This window comes from Pogoniulus pusillus, chromosome 1, assembly GCF_015220805.1.
Source record: "Pogoniulus pusillus isolate bPogPus1 chromosome 1, bPogPus1.pri, whole genome shotgun sequence".
Classification (NCBI taxonomy): Eukaryota; Metazoa; Chordata; class Aves; order Piciformes; family Lybiidae; genus Pogoniulus; species Pogoniulus pusillus.
Genome location: NC_087264.1, coordinates 12,662,030 through 12,684,921, shown reverse-complemented (window position 1 = coordinate 12,684,921; position 22,892 = coordinate 12,662,030). Strand labels below are relative to the sequence as shown.

The 22,892-nt window shown below is 41.9% G+C and overlaps 1 long non-coding RNA gene and 1 other non-coding gene across 2 annotated transcripts in view; both read right to left on the bottom strand.

Annotated features, from left to right (window-relative positions):
• LOC135190962 (uncharacterized) overlaps positions 1-22,892 on the bottom strand; it is a 116,230-nt gene that overhangs the window by 31,476 nt on the left and 61,862 nt on the right. The gene's annotated exons all lie outside the window — the stretch shown is intronic.
• LOC135181124 (small nucleolar RNA SNORA5) lies at positions 17,998-18,103 on the bottom strand. Its single transcript, XR_010304737.1, has one exon. It is a non-coding gene; the product is annotated as a small nucleolar RNA SNORA5 (small nucleolar RNA).

The window sequence follows — 22,892 nt, the reverse complement described above, 5'->3', positions numbered from 1 at the left end:
TAGGCAAAGATTGGATATTTTAGTAGCAAAGCCACCAAAGGCAACATGGTTTATAAATTGCCTTTATTTGGTTGTGAACTAACTGTATGTCTAAAAGTAAAACATTAAAACTTTTCTTTTCTTTTCTTTTCTTTTCTTTTCTTTTCTTTTCTTTTCTTTTCTTTTCTTTTCTTTTCTTTTCTGAGATGAAAGGGTTTATTTCTTTGTTGTTTGAGGTGCAGACTATAGGTAAAATGTCCAGGTACACCTGCCTTAAAACTCTGGCTGCTGTGGGCATGAGCCTTCTTTGCTCTGCTAGAGTAAGCAAAGGTGTGATTTCTCTGGTGGCATTGACTACTGTACACTGGATGTCCACTCCATGCAATGTACCAGCATTCCAGTATAGCAATAAAAAACAAATCATGAGCAGCATGCTGGGCATGGACATTTTGATGCTGGGATCATTCCCGCCTACCAGAGATGCTCTGACTCTGTTCTCTGGAGGCAGCTCTAAATTCAAAGGCTTCTGATTTTCATAAAATGAATTAAAATCTTATGCATTTCATGGAGTGGCCTTACAGCACCTCTCTGCTCTGAGGTGCTCAGCTAGCCAGAGGGCCCAGCCCAAGGCACAACTGAGCTCACTCTAAAATGTAGCAGAAAAGGTAAATCTCACAGTAATTCTTTGTAGCTGTGCATTTCAGATGAGAGTAGGGTAGGGCAAATAAATCCCTTCTGCTTTTCAGCAGAAAGGTAAATTGGTGCATGAACCTTACCTTTCTGTAACTTTGTGCCTCTAGATTGGAACTAATGCTCATGAAGTAGTCCAGAGTGGTGAGATTTTCTGCATCAGATGTCACAGTGCTGTGAGCACGCATCGTAGGCAATTGGTTGCCAATTCCTACAAGAGTGCCAGCTTCAGAAACGAAAGATGTTGGTGGGGGTGCTGCTAACCACACATCTTACGTTCCAAAAAATAACATATTACCTGGGCGAAGTCCATCTGCTGAAGCTGTAAAAATTGTGAGCTCTCAAAGGCTATAACAAACCTCACTGTGGAAACTTGATTCTCCACTATTCAAAGAAATTTTTCCCTCTTCAGCACCTTGCCAAATGTCTATAAGGTTCTGGCTTTACAAATTTCTGGTTCTTTCTTGGTTTCATTTTACTTTTATCCTACTCCTCCAAGACCCTGGGTCATCTCTGCCTGTAGCCTTTCCTATTTTTCCATTTTTCACTGAATTCTGAGCAGCTGTTCTCTGAGTATTCCTGATTAATTGTAACCTAGCGAGATCTGTACTGTTTGACCAAGATCAGGGTCCCGTTGTGACACGCTGTAACAAAGTGGAGCACAAGATAGATCACTGTCCCCAAAGCATGCCATTGGAATGGGCTGCCCAGCCAGGTGGTGGAGTCATCGTCCCTGTTGGTGCTCAAGAAAAGCCTGGCTGAGGCACTTAGTGCCATGGTACTGTGTCCAGTTCTGGGCCCCTCAATTCAAGAAAGATGTTGAGGTGCTGGAACATGTCCAGAGAAGGGCAACAAAGCTGGTGAGGGGCCTGGAGCACAAATCCTATGAGGAGAGGTTGAGGGAGCTGGGCCTGTTTAGCCTGGAGAAGAGGAGGCTCAGGGGTGATCTTATTACTGTCTACAACTACCTGAAGGGACATTGTAGCCAGGTGGGGGGTGGCCTCTTCTCCCAGGCAACCAGCAATAGAACAAGGGGACACAGTCTCAAGTTGTGCCAGGGTAGGTATAGGCTGGATATTAGGAAGAAGTTCTTCACAGAGAGAGTGATTTCCCATTGGAATGGGCTGCCCAGGGAGGTGGTGGAGGCACTGTCCCTGGGAGTCTTCAAGAAAAGCCTGGCTGAGGCACTTAGTGCCATGGTCTAGTTGATTGGATAGGGCTGGGTGATAGGTTGGACTGGATGATCTTGGAGGTCTCTTCCAACCTGGTTGATTCTATGATTCTATGATCTAGCTGACTGGACAGGGCTGGGGGATAAGTTGGTCTGGATGATCTTGGAGGCATCTTCCAACCTGGTTGGTTGATTCTAACTACTAACTAACTACCATGTAAACAAACCATTAACAGAGTGAAGGACAAGGAAGTGGGAAGATCTCTGCGAGGTGGATAAGATTTGGTTTACAGTTGTGACTCAGGAAACAAGTTTGAGATGGATAATAAGAGCTGTGGTCTTACAGCCAGAGTCTGGTGGTGTAACCCCAGCCTTATCTGCTAGCATGGTGTGGTAGGTTTATTAAGCATCCCCAGGGTTGGCTACATGCAGTATTATTTGAGGATATACTAGCTCTGATTCCAGGACTCATCTACAACACTCCTCTGTGATTGTTTCCTCAAAAGCAGAACTAAAAGAATTCGGCTCGATAGAAGTTATTTTATTCTGTTTCATATGCTACCTCCCAAGAATCTGTTCAGCTTGCTAAAAAATGAAGTTGCTACAGATGGATATTTCTTTCAATTACTGTAAAAACATGTAACAAAGCCTCTGGCATGCCAAGAACCAGGCATCAAAGCTCAAGAGCTTACATATTCTATTAAGTGGTTTAATATTGTAGGGAAGAACAGCAAAAAATACAGTATTTTGTCTCTCATGGCCTTCTTTGGGAGACCTCAGGGAACCAAAAGATTGCAGTTTTCCTGGTCTCCCTGCTCTAATATTAAACCACTTAATAGAATATGTAAGAACTTGAGCTTTGATGCCTGGTTCTTGGAATAGCAAATACAGTTCATACTGGTTTGATGATTTGGGGTGGTCTGTGGGAGATTACTTTCCCCTCCTGTTGAGAAACCACAGGAAATACAGGCCTGGCACACAGACTTTTCCTTTTCGTGTTGGGGTATAACTTACTGCTACTTTCCCTTGCACTACTACTTGTTACCTCTAAAAAACCCCCCACTTTTCACAGGGAATAGCTACAGCAAAGGTAGGTGAATAGGGTCAGAGTTCCTACTCTACAATATATGGACTTTTGGCCAAGAGAGCCAATGGCATCCTGGCCTGCATCAGGAACAGTGTGGCCAGGAGGACAAGGGAGGTTATTCTGCCCCTGTACTCAGCACTGGTCAGGCCACACCTTGAGTGCTGTGTCCAGTTCTGGGCCACTCAATTCAAGAGAGATGTTGAGGTGCTGGAACGTGTCCAGAGAAGGGCGACAAGGCTGGTGAGGGGCCTGGAACATAAACCCTATGAGAAGAGGCTGAGGGAGCTGGGGTTGTTTAGCCTGGAGAAGAGGAGGCTCAGGGGTGACCTCATTGCTGTCTACAACTATGTGAAGGGAGGCTGTAGCCAGGTGGGGGTTGGTCTCTTCTGCCAGGCAACCAGCAACAGAACAAGGGGACACAGTCTCAAGTTGTGCCAGGGGAGGTCTAGGCTGGATGTTAGGAGGAAGTTCCTGCCAGAGAGAGTGATTGGCATTGGAATGGGCTGCCCAGGGAGGTGATGGAGTCACCGTCCCTGGAGGTGTTCAGGAAAAGCCTGGCTGAGGCACTTAGTGCCATGGTCTAGTTGACTGGCTAGGGCTGGGTGCTAGGTTGGACTGGATGATCTTGGAGGTCTCTTCCAACCTGGTTGATTCTATGACTTTCTAATATGTGGACCTCTATGGAGCTGCAGACTGAGCCTCACATAGCACCAGAAAATTAAGGAAAGCTGACTACTGCCACAGACCTCAGGTAAACACATCATCTTAAATGTCAGAGGGAGCTGACCAAGAGGCCAGTTCATCACATCCCCATCTACTGATACTCTTCTGTGCTGACTGTGCATGTTTTAGAACTGGAGCAGGGAAAAGGCGCCCAAAAAAACTATATTATTTTAATATCTTTTTTTCCAGGGACACATGTATCCAAATTGGAGCTCAGCAAGAATAGGAAGTCTTGCTCCATGGGAAATTGTTTCAGACTTTGCTGGGAAAGCTGAGATGAAAAATAATACTAAATTTGGAAAGGTTCATTTTTTATTTTCTTCAGAGTCTTATTCATTGAGATTCATTTAAACACCAAAGAGGTGCTTTGCAAATTACTTTGTTGGCTCAAAGGTCTGAGACCCAGTGCCCAGATCCCCCAGGACAGATCTCCAGCCATGCACCATTCACATGATTCCCATGTTGTGCCATGTGGCTCGGAAGTAAATCAGGATATCATCAATGGAAAAAAAAAAGAATCATCTAACTTGAAAAGAAGAACACAGAAAAGGAGAAGCCTGGACAGCAAGTCCCAAATGCACTTCAGCAGAGACAATCCTGATGTAGCAAAGTACTTGATTAATATTGCTGCAGCCCTTACAGAGGTGTTGTTGGGCAACACAAAAATAAAACATAGCACTTTATTGGAACTAAATATTGTCAATCAGGTAGAAGGAGTCAGGGGAAGAGTGAAAAATAGACCAGTTTCAGTAAATGAAGTATTTAATTATCAATATCTTGAGCTATTCTCACAGAAGCATCTGCCTTTCTGAAATTTCAGCTCACTTTGACAGAAAATTGTTTTATCAGCCTATTTTCCAAAACTAAGCTCAAGAGACTTGCTCTAAAAAGTTTTAATAATGATTTCAATACTGTGTCTTTGGTCTGTCTCTCATTTTAAAGTTGGATTCTTCTCACTCTTACTGTTTTTATATCAGTATATTAGGCACTTGGACACCTAACGAAGACACAAATTAGTTGATGGTCTGTGTGGTGGAGGGGCTGCAGCCCCAAAACTGAGGCTTCTCTATGCCTCTACATGCCTGGACATGTTTTTCTGCCAGGACCCATGGCAGTAAACAGGTTGTGTAACACACACACACCCAGTCCGTGTACCCCTGGGGTCTGCCCAGGTGATCCCCTAATTGGGAGGGTCCAGGTAAACACCTACTGCCTATTAAGGTAAGGTTTTGGGCTTACTGCCAACCTGATTGGTCACTTTAGATGGCCAAATGAGCCACGAATCTAGGCTCAGAGTCTATAAAGAGAGGTGCAAAGGAGCACCATTCGTTCAGAGGGTTCAGAGTGTTCAGAGGTTCAGACTTAGAAGTTCAAGCTCAGCTCTCTGATCCACATAGCAGCACAGATCCGCTTGCATGGCCTAGATACAGGATCAGGTCCTCACTCACTCAGGCTCAGACCTTTTGAATTGATCTCAAGGCTCAGTTAAGCTGCCTGCGAGCCCTTTGAGAAGCAGAGCACATGCACACCTGCACTCCATACATATATGGGGAGCTGAGAGCCCCCTGCCTAATCCTAGAGCAGCCATACACACTGGCTTGCTATCCTGCATTTATCTACAGAGCTCAAGTCTCCCTGCAGCCCGGCATATACTGCTTGCCAGCTGCCCTGTAAGCCTGGAAAATCCGGACTCAGCAGACCTTCTAGACTGTCTGCTAACCTACAAACACAGCCTGCTAGCTGTGAGACTACTGTGCTAGAAGCTGCATGGACAAATCCTTCTCCTGCACCTGGAAATCCTGCCAGCTGATCATCCCTGGATGCACAGCATCCAGAAGCAGCAGCAGCACCAAGGCAGAGACCACTTCACACCAGGAGAGAAGGTCAGAGAAATCCTGTTTACCCCAGAGACTGGGAACACTTCTCATTCACCTGCAAGCTGGGACAGATTCCAGCTTCAACAGGACCCGAACACTGGGCACACGCTGTGACACAATCCCCAGAGGGTGATTGATTATTAATACTTAAGAGCAACACATTTAAGCAAGCTTTAACTCCTTTGTGAAATAAGTTACCTCTGTCTTAAGAGCAGACACAGTTTCAGCCCTTGCTGGGCAGACAGTATAGTTGTTAAGAGGCATTAAGCCTAAGGGAATCTTTCTCTCTGTCTATAGTTGTTGATAATTTGATATTTCCATTTAATAATCCAATCCCTGTAAATATATCCCAGCTGTTTTCATAACTTTGCACAAAGAACTTGATTACACAGTGGTCAGGGGTGGTACAGATTTGTAAATATTAATAAATAATTTCATAAAAAATTAATACCACCTCAAATTAATTTCTCACCTTCCCCTAATAAGGAAGGAATAAGAGAAATCCCCCTCCATAACAGTCTGAAAACATGCCCATCTCTTCTACTTTTACCAGCAGGAATAGCAAGCATTTCCCAAGTCTTGCACTGTCCCTCCACCAGCTCTACTCTGGCCTAAATGAATCTTTCTTAAAATGCATTGTGATTGCTACAATTAAATACTCTGGCTGTGTGCTAGATGTGGAAACATGTTCTTAAGCCTTGCTTCTAATTTTAGAATGAGTATTATGAGGAATTTCTATTCCTCCTTCATTTAAATGTGATTGAATAGCAGTAGGAGAGGCTATTGAAAGAGGTCACCAAATTACTGAGCTGAGCTTTGATAAACCTGTTTCCCTCATTAACATGAGGGGAAATCACTGTGAAATTTCTTTCCTTCCTTCTCCCAGCTGAAGTTTAGGCCAGTTCTTAGCTCGAGTGGGTATTAATTTGAAAAGGTTCTTAGCTGCACTATTGATTATATCAAATGAACCCAAACATTTAGAGCTTCACACACCATCTGTAGAGCTCTTTAAAAAAACCTTGTAGCTGAGTTCTTTTATATGCCAGAAAAACTGTTAAAATCTCAGATCACAGAATGGCTGAGGTTGGAATGAACCTCTGAAGGGTCATCTGGTTCAGCTCTCCTGCTCAAGCAGGGCCACTTCCCTGGAAGGCCACTATAAAGCCTCCTCAAAGCCTTCTCTTCTCTAGGCTGAAGAGCCCCAGCTCTCATAGCCTGTCCTCATAGCCAAGATGCTCCAGCCCTCTGAGCATCCTCATGTCCTTCCTCTGGACTCGCTCCAGCAGTTTGATGTCCTTCTTGTGTTGGGGGCTCCAGAACTGCACCACAATACTCCATATATGGATAGTTCTGGAGCTCTTTACAATTACTGTCTCAGCATGTTAATGAGTGAGCATGAACTTTTTAACCATAGCTTCAAAGCTTTTGTTTGCTTTATCTGCTTCTTAGACACACTAATACCTTTTAATAAAGCTTTGCAGTTCAAGATTATAGGTCTTTCATGGAGAAACCCTCAAAGCACTTCACAAATTCCATTCACAAAACCCCGTGGATAAAGATTAGCCTCATTGTAGAAAAGTGTTTCAATAATCCGCTTAAGGCAACTGTGGAGTACAACCCTCAAGTTCTTAATTTTAGCCCTTGTTCTAATAATTTTCTTTCACATCCTCATTTATTTTTCCTAAGGGAAAAATTCAAATGGCAAGTGATGTTAATTCATAAAATCTACAGAGGCAGGTTTGAAAGAACATTTGACAAGGCAGTATATGCTTTTTAGTATAAAACTGTGATGTTTCCAGAAAGCAGTTCTGACATGTCTGGACATCTCCTAAGTAAACTGCTCCAGTTCTCTTTTCTTTTGTAATCCTTATATGAAAATACAACTAGGGACGAAGTGGCTGGAAAGCAGCCAGGAAGAAAGGGGCCTGAGGGTTCTGACAGACAGTAGGATGAAGATGAGCCAGCAGTGTGCCCAGGTGGCCAAGAGAGCCAATGGCATCCTGGCCTGCATCAGGAACAGTGTGGCCAGTAGGACGAGGGAGGTTATTCTGCCCCTGTACTCAGCACTGGTCAGGCCACACCTTGAGTGCTGTGTCCAGTTCTGGGCCCCTCAATTCAAGAGAGATGTTGAGGTGCTGGAACATGTCCAGAGAAGGGAGACAAAACTGGTGAGGGGCCTGGAACACAGCACTGTGAGGAGAGGCTCAGGGAGCTGGGGTTGTCTAGCCTAGAGAAGAGGAGGCTCAGGGGTGACCTCATTGTGGTCTACAATTACCTAAAGGGAGGCTGTAGCCAGGTGGGGGTTGGTCTCTTCTGCCAGACAACCAGCAATAGAACAAGGGGACACAGTCTCAAGTTGTGCTGGGGGAAGGATAGGCTGGATGTTAGGAGGGAGTTCTTCCCAGAGAGAGTGATTGGCATTGGAATGGGCTGCCCAGGGAGGTGGTGGAGGCACTGTCCCTGGAGGTGTTGAAGAAAAGCCTGGCTGAGGCACTTAGTGCCATGGTCTAGTTGACTGGCTAGGGCTGGGTGCTAGATTGGACTGGATGATCTTGGAGGTCTCTTCCAACCTGGTTGATTCTATGATTCTATGACTTGTCTTTGACATTGTGTTCAACAGTGTCACAACTGAGCAGTGGGGTACTGAGAGGTGCTCCCTCTTTGCCAGCCTGCAGCAAGGTGTTCCTTCAGGTGGTTTTCAGAACTGTTTGAAGCTTTCTTATGGACCCTTACCAGCCACTTCAGCCTGACCTTCTACTGCACTCTTCTCCACTTGTTTAATAGAGAGGAAATGCAGCCTGTCAGATGCTCCCTTGAGTAGTGACATCTTCATGTTCAGACCTGCTCTTCTGCAGACCTGACTTCCACATTTGCAGCTTAGGCTAAGAACTGCTATACCTTCACCAATGCAGCTCTCTAGGGTAATTGATTTTCTCATCTGTGATGGCAGTCCACATTAGTAGGGCTATACTGATCATAGAATCATTTTTGCTGGAAAAGATCCTTAATATCATCAAGCCAATTGATGGATTCCAATGAATGAATAAAGGTTATGTTCCAGTCTAAACATATTGTTTGTCCCTGTCCCTTTTTGTTCTTTACTTGCTCTCCAGGTACAGATCTCATGCTTTTCACCTGCCAGCTACTATTATTTTCTTCTCTTGTGTGTCCTGTCAGACAGTTATTCTTAATACAATTTTTTCCCATTCAATAGCAGGTCTCCCACCTTTTTTCTTTCTGAGGAGGCTCAAGACAATTAAAGCCAAACAATATTTTACTGTTATTAAAAGCACACTGGAGGATGGAATATCACCTTGTCTTCCCACAGGAGTCCTCAGCTCACCATGTCTTTAAACTCACCGTAGCACAATCATTGTTCAGTAGTGTTACCAGCTCGAAACCTTATGTATGTGACTGGATGAGACATAATATGGTCATCACAGCATATTCAAAAGCAGTACAGTAACCATGCCCTGTACTATTTATTACACAAATACTCCAAGCATAGCATTCAAGCTGTGGTCACTGTATTAATACCCCAGAGTACTGCAACTTTAGGGTGTCCTTAAATAACTTGCAAAACTGGCCTAGAAAGAATAAAGATCAGATAGTGAAAAAATGTCTATTATGTAAGACATCAGTATTCTTTTAGTCTAGCCTTTTTGTGGCTGAGCTGAAACAAAAGAATACATATTTCCAGAGAAAGGAAGTGAAAGAGCAGACTGTGATGTAGAAATTCAGCAAGACCACATGGTGCTCTTTTTTCCTTTAATTGCTGATGAGTGGTGAATGACTTTTTGTAGCCAATAGCCCACATAGAGGAACTATCATGGACTGAAAGACTATAAGAGTGCATACTTAAATATTGATGCATTGATAAAGATAACATGTTACTGAGCGCTCTAAATCTAACTCTACATGGCAGAAGGATGACCAATATTTAGAAGATCTGAAAGAGAAAGACTGCATCTTTAGTGGAAGATTAAATGGATTGGCAGAAGGCAGATGAAGAAATTAAATCTTTTCTACGTTACAGAAAATCTTGAGCTGGCAGGAAGCCGAATATAGAAACCCCCTGAGCTACACTACACTTTTCCCTTGTAATTCCTATACCCTCTAAAATGAACTGTTTGAAAGTCCAATCAGTCCCTTAATAATCATGACTGTTATCTAATGATGAATAAACCATCTGCAGAAAATATTGCAATCACAGACACAGCTGTTACCATATGCTGAAATTTTCTTACATGACCTTGGTTGCTACAGTACCTACCAGCTGAAATAAGACATAGAAATATTGCCAGCTTCAATTAGACAAGCAAGCTGTTCCTTTTCCAAGGCTGTTTAAGCACTTCAGCCATTAATATAAAACACAAACCAAGGAGTTATTACAGGTTTTGACTACCTGTTCCTAAGATGAAGAGATTAAATTCTGGAAAGAATTTCAGTTCATCACTATTAATGTGGCTAAAAATAGAAAACTCAAGTACTTGATTTCAAAAGATCCCTAATTATCTGTTGCTTCTAGAAATGGAATCTTAAGCCAGGAGTGCACAGGAAGCAGAGAGGCCCTGGAAATGAGTTGGCTTCAGTTTATTTAGAACAAAGGCACAAAAGAGAATTTTTTGGCAGAGAAATCTGGCATGTTTTTCTTTATTCAACAGGTAGGAAGTATGTGACCTTGTTTACTGTTTGTCTACCTTGAGGTCTATTTCTGTCAACCTGAGATATTTTAATAAAAGTAATCCTTTAAAATCTGTCCAAATCTAAACTTTCAAACATGTATTTGTAGTAAGGCAGTGCCAGCTTAATTACATATTCCTTTGTCAAGTTGTAAATATGCTAATCTTCTGGAGATTTTTTGCTAGCCTTTCTAATCCATGTAACCCTTTCTGTGTTACACTGATTCCAAAATGCTTAAATTTTGATATAAATCTTAACAGGTCTAATAAAATAAATGAAATTTCTTAGGCCAGGAGAATTATTATAATTGTTTAAATTATCCATTCAGTTTAATATAATGCAATAAAGCAATAAAATAAATGGAGAGAATTAAGAATGTGGGTTGAATTACAATGCCTGCAAGCATTCCCAGACCTAATTTTAATAGATTACTCACTAGCAGTTCAGTGTAAGGTATTGGTATATAAAATCAAGGCTCTCCAGTAATTTTTGTAGAATGACTAGATCACATGGCCTTTTTCTACATAAAGTTGAGACTGGTTCTGTAAGAGGTTTCTGTGGTCAAGATAAGTACTCTTCTGACTCATTTCTCATAGGCATTCTCTAATACCTGCTTTAAAAAGCAATGTTTCTGCAAACAGTTCAGTTGCTGGAATTATTCATTGCAATAGTGAGTTGCTCAAGGGATGCCTGGTCATAGAATCATAGTATCAACCAGGTTGGAAGAGACCTCCAAGATCATCCAGTCCAACCTGTCACCCTGCCCTATCCAATCAACTAGACCATGGCACTAAGTGCCTCATCCAGGCTTTTCTTGAAGACCCCCAGGGACGGTGCCTCCACCACCTCCCTGGGCAGCCCATTCCAATGGGAAATCACTCTCTCTGTGAAGAACTTCTGTTAGTAGCACTACCTGAAGTTAAAAGGGGATTAAAAGTATAATGACAACTATTTTGATGGTCTAGCAACATTTTACTTCATGCTGAAGGAAAGAAAAGATGGTCTATATAGAAATATGGTACAACTTCTCGGTAAGTAAGGAAGGAGGGAATAGATGTAGCCGTTCACAGAAATTACCTCCACTACAATCTCCTTTTCATTCAGCACATTTGAAGTTCTCTTCTTTGCCTCATCTACTCAATAAACTCCTATTTTCTATTTCAATACCCACTTAAAGTATGTTCCAAGTGTCATACTAAAGAAGAACAAAACATCTGTGCCGTTTCCAGACTAAAAGCTCATTCACACAATGTGGTAGCTGATCTATGCTGCAGGAACACACCAAAAGCACTGAAGGAGTTTGATTTAAGCACCTTGTTTTGTGTCCTGCTAAACAGAACATGCTTAGAAGAAAGTAAGCAATTAACAGGATATTGCTAATAATATTTTGTAGTAACAGAAAACCTAACTTAGGGAGGACAATGAGAGTTTTGCTACTGTCTTTGCAAGTGCCAAGACTTTCCTCACTACAACTGTAATGGAATTATGCTGGCTGATGCTTTAGAATGCTTGTAATTATCACCAGATCATATGATTAAAAAGCTCAACTCATGAATCAGATTATTTACAGTGCAGTTAGCAGAATCTATGTGTTTGCACATACAGAGTTTGTGTATTTGCACATGTGCATAACCAAATGCACTGATACTGGAATATTAAGCTTTGTTAACCTTAATGTTATATGAATTGGTAGTGACCTTCCACTAACACAAACTCAAACTGCAGCTACTTTGTGACTGCAGTTTGAGAACTTTGTATCCCTATTGCTAAGTCAACTTGTCCTGTTTCTTAGGCTTGTGGAGAAAGCAGTCCATGCCTTCCTCAATAAAGCTTGTAAACATCTAAATCGGTAATCACCTGAGACATCCCAGGGCAGCTTTTAACAAGAAGGGAAAATGGCTTAATATAACCAATACATATATGTTTTAATGCTTTCAGGGCTGCACAAAGGAAAAGTCCCAAACTATTTTCCAGATGTAGACAAACTAGCTTCTAACAGCACTTAAGACATGATGCACTACCACAGGAACAGTATCTGAGACTAGGGAAGTCCTCTCCAGTTTCTAATTGCTACTAAAGAATATATGTTTTTAGCTGATTAAAAAAAAAAAATCTTTCTTCAATGATTTTACAGATGTATAGTTATCAAACCCTTTTTCCAGTCCCATGGGAGAGCAAAAATCAAGACTATTTATGAAATAGTTTTAAAAGGGACAGGACCTTTGCCATGCTTGATGTAAGTTGCAGCAAAAGAGGTTCCACCTCAACACAAGGGGGAACTTATTTACTGTAAGGGTCACAGAGCACTGGAACAGGCTCTCCAGGGAGGTCGTGGAGTCTCCTTCTCTGGAGACTTTCAAGGCCTGTCTGGATGTGTTCCTCTGTGATCTGTGTTAGATAGTATTGACCTGCTCCAGCAGAGGGGCTGGACTCGATGATCTCCTTGGGTCCCTTCAAACCCTTAACATCCTATGATCCTATGATGTCACTTATTTCAACAGGCAGATTTGTAACCCTTCAGAGATCCCATACATACTTCAGGTTGATAGGTGATTTATGTTTGCTCTGTCCTACATATGAAAGTATGGTGTGCACAACACTGGCATCTGTTTGGAAAGTAATGCACTAGAAAGTAGAGCCAAGGTCATATTGAAGGAGTAGTACATTGGCAGGTAGAGATGGGAATTACAAAGCTGCATTTTTTGTTTGTTTCTTTAAAACTCTTTCATTGTTTTTTCCTCAATAATGTGTTTGCACTGTGATGGCACCTGGTTGTTTACTGAGTGAACCTGGCATCTACACTATAGCCTCAGCAATCTTTCCTCTTGGGCAACTTCACATATTTATTTCTGAATCCTTGTTTCCAAAGTATCATCAAGATCTGTAAGTTTTTTTCTGCAGGCTGAACAGCTTATTAGACCTTCTTGTCCCCTTAAATTTGTTGCATTACCAAAGTTTCTTATAAATTGTGGATCAAATATACAGGCAACCTATGCCACCTGGACCCAAGTCTAAGAAGAAACTTAGAGTCATAAAGTCACAGAATCATGGAATTGTTTAGATTGTAAAAGATCTTTAAGATCATTGAGTCCAGCTGCTAACCTAGCACTGCCTAAACTGTCACTGAGCACCACACATATGTATCTCCAGGATTAGTGACCCTAACCACTTCCCTGGGCAGCCTGTTCCAGTCCTTGAAAATCCTTTCAGTTACTTTTTTTCCCCTAATATACAGTCTAAATCTCCCCTGACAAAACCTGAGATGGTTTCTTCTTGTCCTGTCAAGTGTTACTTGGGAGGAAAAACTGACACCTTGCTACAATCTCCTTTCAGGTAGCTGCAAAGAGCTATAAGGTCTCATCCCAGCCTCCTTTTCTCCAGACTAAACAACCCCAGTTCCCTCAGCTGCCTCCTCATTATGACTTGTTCTCTAGACTCCCCCATCAGATTCATTGTCCCTCTTTGGGCATGCTTTAGAACCTCAACATCCAAAACCCGATCACAGTATTCGAGGTGCAGTCAGACCAGTGCCAAATACAGGGGCATGATCACTTCACATGATGCTGCTGAGGCTTTTGCCACTTCAAATCTGGGGCTCAGAAATACCCAAACCAGCAAGTGAATGTAAGAGGAGCAGTGCCAGTGTGTGATCCAGCAGACTCAAAAAAACCACCTGTCCAAAAAAGGTAAAGCATTCTGCAGTTGTGTCTCAACTCCTGCCTATATCATAGTCATAGCCCTCTAACTGTAAGCATAGGTTGGATGTCAGAATGAAGCACATAATCAGAAATCTGAGGTTTTTAGGAATGTAGACAGGTATGCAGAGTTTTGGGCTGAGAACTGTGAAACTAAAGGAACCAGATTATGTGGTTCTATCTTCCTCAGGAGCACTGCTGACATCAGAGATGAGTGTGGAGGCAGAGTGGCACTCACAGCTCCTAGGAGGGAGTTACAACATTGATATGTACATCAGGGACATGCTCTGGAAGAGGAGGATTGAGGGCTCAGAACTGGAGATCAAGGACCAGGGTCCAGTAGTCTCTTATAAAACAGCCCCAAAAAAATGTGGTTTCTTCATTCAAGGCTAAAATAGATACACTTTGAGGAGCAGATCCTTCTACGTTGTAAAACCATCTAGTCAAATCAAATTTTTAACACTTCAAATTGTGAAAATTAAAGTTCAAGGAAATTTTGATCAAACCTTGAATCATGTAGTGATGTTGGACACTTAAAATAGCCCTGAAACTTTCTTCCCTTCTTCTCCCTCTGGCAGTATAGCAGGGGCAGAAGGAAGGAATGCATGGGTTCAGAATAACACTGTAGGAAAGGCAGTAAAGGCAAAATAGGTGCACTATGTTCAAAATTGCTTTTATATTTACCTATAAGTTTGGAACATAATCCCAAACAATTTTGAGGCATTTAACATAGTCAGTGCCAGACAATAGGAAAGATCTATTTAGTTTTTCATATAAAAATCTTTTTAGCTTCATTTTTTCACTCATAACCCTAACACATTAGACAGTCTGACCTAAAGCCATGCATCTTTTAGTTCCAGGTGTTGCAATTCTCATTGACAGCCTGATTCTAAAGATCCACTCTGTAGGCCTGTGTTTCTTAATTTCTTTTAATTGAAAGACTGAAAGAATGTTTTTAGGCAAAAAAAACCACAATCCATCTCTAAAGTATTCCCACAATTGTCTTGAATTACAAGCAACTAAAAATTAGGCTAAAGTTTGAATGTTCATTTATTACAAAATGAAAGAAAATCTCTTTGCTTGGAAGTATGGGGAGTATGTGTGGTTTCTTTTTAAACTTATTAAACTCTACCAGTGATGCATGGTGCATAATTTGAGAAACATGACACCAAAAAAAACCTATTAAAGATGCTGTATTGCATGCAGATTGCATGGTATCTTGGTTCCTAGGATGGCTGTCTAGTGTTTTCATACCTTACAAAAGTCCATGCTTCATCATTTGACTGTTTGCCTTGATGCATCTGCTAAAAAGTGAGCAGAGCTGATTGCAGTAGATAAGAAGTTTTTTCCCATTGCATAAAACCTGGCTGTTAGCTGTCTTGTAACTTGACAACTGGAGTAAATACTGGGCAAACTCTAAAGTTTACACAGTTGCCATTGCCTGCTTGGAGGACAGAAGAGAGTTTCATAGGAACTATGTGAGGGAGTGCACAGATTTATTTCTCTCTTGCCACCCTGCCCAATGCTCTAAGGACAAAGGAAGCTTTTCATGGAAAAATGAAATTAAGAAGTGGTGATACAGTTCCAGTGTAAACCCAAGAACCCAACACAAACTCCATACCTTTCTGAATCCACAGAACTTTAAAATTTAGTCAGATGACAATATACAAAGAAAAGCATTCACCAGATGAAGAAACTATTGCTTTGACACAAAATATCCTCCGTAAGGCTCTAAGGTTCAAATGCTACAGACACTGTCCATGGCTATCTTGTATTACTAGTTTTCTTTTACACTGCTTGTTCAGAAACTGATTTACAATTTCCCTTTCCTTGTTCAGGAAATATATATCTGGAATCATCATCAGCTTTGCTGTTTCAGTCTTGTCAATGGGTCTCAATCAATTTTATTTTATAGAAATACTGATAATGCACTAAATGTGCATATTATTAGAACCTATTTAAAATCCTTGGGACAGCTGTTTTACAACATATTTCCTTGAGAATAATTTGCAGTCTGAAAAGCAGGATTAATTAGCTTTGCAATGACCTACATAGATTGTTCAAAGTGTCTGATTGCTATCAGCCATCAAAGGAAAAAGCTAAGCAAATTGCACTTAGCTGATCTTTTACAGAGAGCATTGAAAGCCAGAGCGCATTATTTACAAGGGGGAGGGGGAAGTGGGTGGAACAGCATGGTAGAGACATCAAACAATCTATTGACATCACCTGGCAACTCATTTGAATTTATATTCAAGGAAGAATATATTAGAACCTGAGGACCAAGGCAATATCAGGGGGAGATGACTGTGATTATTATGATCAGTTTTCGTTGACAATTTCTAGAGCATCTTTTATTTTCTGTCTGGCATTACCAATGCAGTTTGTAGTTTCTAAGTATGCACAGTGTGAAGATGGCAGGAGAGAATGCATCAAGTGTATTTGTGAACTGGACTTCAACCTCCTGCTGCATCATCCCAGAAAGAAAGCCTAGACAGGGTCACACTAGAAGATTAACTGTGAGAGCAGCCCTCGGAGATGCTCAGTAACTGATACAGAGCCAGCAGAATATATCCTTTCAACACAATGAACATTAGGGCTTATGTTAACAATAGGAGGGAGGAGGAAAAAAAAACAGCTTCAGGACAAACTGAATGCAAGGTCTGCATAGAGCAGTGGCCACTTGAGAGTTTTTTCTATATTACATTTCCTTCTTCAACTTTCTCTTCACATTGAAAAGCCTCCATACAGCAATTTCTCCACTCTCCTAGTCATTTTGTTTGTTCTTTTCTGTATATTCTCTAACTCCACTATGTCCTTCATGAGACATTGAGTCCAGAACTATGTACAATACTCAACAAGCGATGCAAAGTGATGCTCTGCCTTGTTCTCCGTTCCCTTTCCAAATGATGCTTAACATTGTATTTGTTGGGTCTTTTTCAAACTTCTGGTACAAACTGAGCTAGTGGTTGCAGAGGGGTTTTGATGAACTCCCTCCAGAGTTGTAGCTACCTGTTCAGAGCTCAGCACATCACATAAACATAGTTCAGACTGATATTCCTTTGATGTCTAACCTGATGCTTTCAGCACTCTGCTGATTTGCGAATTGCCACCTCCTACCTGACCACTCATTCAACTTGAGGTTTTTCTGGGGTTCTTCACTACCAACAGGGCATCTGATGATCTGAAAAAAACCCTTAGTATCAGCTGTTAACCTAGTAGTTTCCCTGAGGGTTTCCTTTCCCAAGTCATGGATGAAGATGTATACAGTACATATCAGTCCTTTAGGGACTCTTTTTTCAATAAGGGTAAATACCTATCAAGTGGGCTGACATGCCACCTAATGCATGCTCTAATGCAACTAGATCAGAACCCAAACATTTTTTTTACTTCCTTATTGAATACTTATTGAATCCAGGATGTATACTTCATGTGCAGCAGGGAGGAGTAACAGATGATACAAGAGAATATCTTTTTCAGGACTGTTCAGAAGGCAAAGGCTCATCTATCCAGACCACAGAGATTTTTCAGTACATCTGCCTTCCTCCCTCATGCAATCTGCATAATTTGTTAGTATCACTACTTCCAGAACCTGAAGGTTGTTCAGATGATTGGAGGGCACTTACAGAGTGCAAAAATGGGCTTTGTTTGGTGATTAAATCAGCAGAGAGTCCAGGTTAGGATGGGCTCTGTCACCAAATTCTTTGCACCAATTTATCCTTTAACTCCACTCTGTATAAAATGTTGCTAATACTGCACCTCTTGGGGAAATCAGAAAGCTTTACTCTGTAACATTCGCAGAGTTGAGAGCTGAAAATACAAACGGTATTACGTTACAAAGTAAAATAATAACAGCAATCTTTCACTGAAAAGCCAAGTCTAAACTGGATCCAAAATATGTCATCTCCCTTGAGCTCTGTGTTACATCTGTGATATCAGATACAAAAGCCTTGGTAAAGCCTCTCTGAGCAGCTAAGAAGCAAGCTGAAAAAGCAGAGGCTAAAGACGATACAAAAATGATTCAAACATACAGCCAGTTTGTAACAGCATGGAGACTAGAAGGAGTACAAGCTTTAAAGGCTTGGCTGTGGCAACTGCTATAAGCACCTAACTTTAGGTATATGACCCTCCAGGGTGCCAGAGTTTCTGTCCCAGCCATATCTGCCTGCTTTATGACTAAAGCAAACTTTGCCTTGCTGAAAAAGGAGAAGGGAGTTGCTGAGAGAAAGTGACTCTGAAGCACCAGGCTCAGAGCTCTGTCAGAAAGGCACCAGGAGCTGGATTCTGCAGTCAATAATATTAATCAGTTGGGATTCGGGGCAACGATCTTGTTTACACAGGTAAAAGAAATAAGCGTTCAGCTTTTGTACGCCACAGCATTTTCAGGACAAAAGACAACTGATCCCATTTCAAAACTGGTGTAGGTGAGGAAGACTAAACACAGGCAATGAAGAAAACAATTTATGCAAGCTGCAGAGTCCCTATTCATGTAAGCCAGATTTGTAGATGAAGAAAAGCTTCTAATCGATGGCAGTACAAAACTTCCTCTTGTTTTACTGAGACTATAACAATATGAACAGCTTCATCAGGTAGAACGCCTCATGTTTTGGCACAGAAGAATGTCTCAGGACAAGCTTTATTCCAGACCCATTTTCCACTGTTGGATTTGAGAGGGCTTGCAAAAGACCTTTAAAAAAAAATCACTCAGGAAAGCGAAGTGTTTCTGTAGAATGTGTTAAATTTCGTAATAAGATGAGCGGCGAGAAGAAGCTGCAACTCTGTGTGGTAGGACAAAGGCTAACTGACTGTTGTTCATTTGGAAATGTCCTAGAGGGCATGCTATAATGTAAATTGGTTTATGGCATTAATAACGAGAGAATTTAAAGGATGACTGTTGGCAGAGGAGAACTTAACCTGGCCTGAAACCTTCAAATTCCAAAAAAAAAAATGAAGCAGTACTAAAAAATTACAAGATCTGTGAGTATAACACAGAGACAATCAAACTGCTTCAGTAAACAAAATATGAAGCCAGTTGGAATGAACTCACTCTCCTGAGGGTTGTTTCCATGTGGAGGAGCTCATTTTACATCAGGTTGTCAGCATAAAATGGCCCAATGTCATAAGTGCCTGAAGACAAAATCCTAGGCCAGAAAATGCAATGGTGGCTGGCAGGCAGCATATTAAACTCACTACAAACCTTGTCAAAGTGGAGGATAAGGAGGCAAGTAGAGAAGGGTGAAAAGGTTTAGCCCTGGGGGGGAAAGTGCATGTCCTAATACATAAAAATAAAATCCAGTGTTAAGGCAATATCAGTAGGTACTCTTTGAAACAGATCTAGTTGTGCTGAGGGAGGTCTGGGCTGGATGTTAGGAGCAAGTGCTTGCAGAGAGAAGTGATTTGCCATTGGATGGAGTCACCATCCCTGGAGGTGTTGAAGAAAAGCCTGGATGAGGCACTTAGTGCCATGGTCTAGTTGATTGGATAGGGCTGGGTGATAGGTTGGACTGGATGGTCTTGGAGGTCTCTTCCAACCTGGCTGATTCTATGTTGTCTGTAGCAGTGGATCTGTATCGACAACCTTGGCAAATGCCCTACCAGGTGGAGGGCTGGCTGCTTCTGCCTGTGAATACAGTAAGTCTTGATGGTCTGAAGTCCAAGGCAAAGTCTGCTAGGCAGTGAGAACCCCAAAGAACTGAGACCCAGGTTGTTGGGTGGGGAGCTTTTGCTTGGTTGGTTGGTTTTGAGCACAATGTGCATAATGAAAATATTTAAGTTTATGGAAGGTCCTTCTAAAAACTATTTTCATTGCTTTGAAATTCTTGTGTCTCCATACTCCTATATAAAGGGAAAGGCTCAATGTCCATGCTTTTATAGATCTTTCCTTTCCAAGTAGAAAGTTCCTTTTTTTCCTTTTTTTTTTTCAATTTTTCTTTGTGTGAAAGTTGTTCCAAGCATCCTAGAATAGAATAGAATCAACCAGGTTGGAAGAGACCTCCAAGATCATCCAGTCCAACCTAGCACCCAGCCCTAACCAATCAACTAGACCATGGCACTCAGTGCCTCATCCAGATTTTTCTTGAAGACCCCCAGGGACGGTGCCTCCACCACCTCCCTGGGCAGCCCATTCCAATGCCAATCACTCTCTCTGGCAAGAACTTCTTCCTAATATCCAGCCTATACCTACCCTGGCACAACTTGAGACTGTGTCCCCTTGTTCTATTGCTGGTTACCTAGGAGAAGAGGCCACCCCCCACCTGGCTACAGCCTCCCTTCAGGTAGTTGTAGACAGTAATAAGGTCACCCCTGAGCCTCCTCTTCTCCAGGCTAAACACCCCCAGCTCCCTCAACCTCTCCTCATAGGATTTGTGCTCCAGGCCCCTCACCAGCTTTGTTGCCCTTCTCTGGACATGTTCCAGCACCTCAACATCCTTCTTGAATTGAGGGGGCCAGAATCATAGAATCAGTCAGGGTTGGAATTGACCACAATAATCGCCTAGTTCCAACCCCCTTGCCATGGGCAGGGACACTGTACCCTAGATCAGGTTAGCCAGAGCACCCAGTTATTCTTATTCTTCTCTGTACATTTCCTAGATCTGCTTTATCTACATTAATTCTAGTTCTACTTTATGGAATTACCAGGTCTACATACTTGTGCTAGTTTGAAGCGGGGTAGAATGTTTTGGTGAGAAGAACTAGATCACAGGCTGTGAAAGGGAAACAGTGGTGATGTCTACTCCCCTCAGAGTCTTGCTGAAGAAGAAAGGAAAACATTAGATAACACTTGCCATTTTGTCGCACTCTGCCTCGGGCTGCTGGCTGAGCAACATCTTACTCCCTAACCTCACTTTCCATTTGGCCTAACTCACCTTTGCTTCATAACCTCTTGGCTGAACCTCTATTCTACCTTGGGACTGGGGTAAGGTTGAGAGGGGCAGGGGGAAGGTGAGGGGTGGTTGAGAGCCCCTCCTGGGGACTCAGGTTTCTGGGAGGGGAGTTGTGTTTCTGTATTAGCTTTTACCTTGTATATTTCTGTATCTAACTGTATATATTGTAAATATCTGCTTGTATATTGTGCTAGCTGTAAATAAATAGCTTCATTTATATTCCCAGAGCAGGCTGAGTCTAGTCTGGGATTTCTAAAGTGTGGGGGGGCAGGGAACACCCAAACCATCACAACACTGTATTCAATATACGCAACCTTCACAGCAGTATTTTGTCTGCTCTCAAAACTTCTCCAAAGCAGTTCCTCTAGCATGGAAGCCAATGGCAAAATTTCAGAGTACTTTTCCCCTATGCCTTCATACTATTTAAGTGTTCCTGCTGCACCTCTGTCATTTGTAAAAACAGAGAAATTCTCTTGTCAGATTCTCTTTTCACTTCCAGAAACACTTTTTAAGTTGCTTATCATTTTTTTTCCACCTTTGCTTTGCTCTTTCTTTGGTAGAGTAATAAAGTTTGAACCATCTTACATTTATCCCAACTACAAACAATTTCCACCTTTTTGGGAGAGTGCCATTTTTAGAGTTATTTTACTTTTTCATTTGGCTGTTTCATGAAGTTGGATCCTCTTTCTTTCATAGTTGAGTTTGCATTGAATGATTTTGTTTAATTAGCACTGTTCATTAACTATGATCCTCCAATGTGGTGGTGTTAAACACTGACCGTGCAAGCTGTAAAAAGTTTCTCCTTCTAGCTGTGTCTTTTCAGCTTACTTTTAAATAGTTTTCTCATGGAAATTTGATTGCATATTTTTAAAAATAAAATGCAATTGTGCTGCATTTTCCTTTCCTACCAAGGTCAACATACCTCTGAGAGCATATCATGGTCATTTTGCAGTATCATTTCAACAAAGTTTGATGCAGATTAAAAAGCAGTTATAAAGATGTCAAGACTTTTTTTCCCCCCTCAGAAAAAAAAATTCCTATATGGATAAAGACAAAGTCTACCTGCCATCATTCTTATACATTGAATTGACCTTAAGGAGAACCAAACAAAACAAACTTGGGCTCAGCTGCCAGAAAAATTACAAAGATTGAAAGGCAGATGATGACTGTAGAGAACCACTGTTGTTTCTTGTGGGCAGGAAGAGCTACAGTGCATCAGTGGCTCTGGCATTAGGAGGCCAGGTGAAATGACTGATATCATTGATCTACAGCTACATGTAACTGGTTAGACCACACCTTGAGTACTGTGTTCAGTTCTGGGCCTCCCAGTTTAGGAGGGACATTGAGATGCTTGAGCGTGTCCAGAGAAGGGCGACGAGGCTGGTGAGAGACCTTGAGCACAGCCCTACGAGGAGAGGCTGAGGGAGCTGGGGTTGTTTAACCTGGAGAAGAGGAGGCTCAGGGGTGACCTCATTGCTGTCTACAACTACCTGAGGGGTGATTGTGGCCAGGAGGAGGTTGCTCTCTTCTCTCAGGTGGCCAGCACCAGAACGAGAGGACACAGCCTCAGGCTGTGCCAGGGGAGATTTAGGCTGGAGGTGAGGAGAAAGTTCTTCACTGAGAGAGTCATTGGACACTGGAATGGGCTGCCCGGGGAGGTGGTGGAGTCACCATCCCTGGGGCTGTTCAAGGCAGGGTTGGATGTGGCACTTGGTGCCATGGTCTAGCCTTGAGCTCTGTGGTAAAGGATTGGACTTGATCTATGAGGTCTCTTCCAACCTTGGTGATACTGTGATACTGTAATTCTTTTGACTCAGAATGGGGGACTTTGCTATGCTTACCTAAACCAGATCACCTGTACTTACTATATGGATGTTGTAAAGGAGAAAAACTAGACATTTCACATCCCTGCAGTCTTTTCTGGACAGTTCTTTCTCTACCAGCATTCCCTTCAATTTGCAATTCAATGATACTAAAGTAAAATTACATGTCATAATTCCTATCCTGATTTGAATTTTGTCACATGTGCTGAGTATTTTCCTAGGTGTCCTTATTTTACAGCCCAAAATAAGGAACCCTCAGTCTGCTATGAATACATATTGTCCA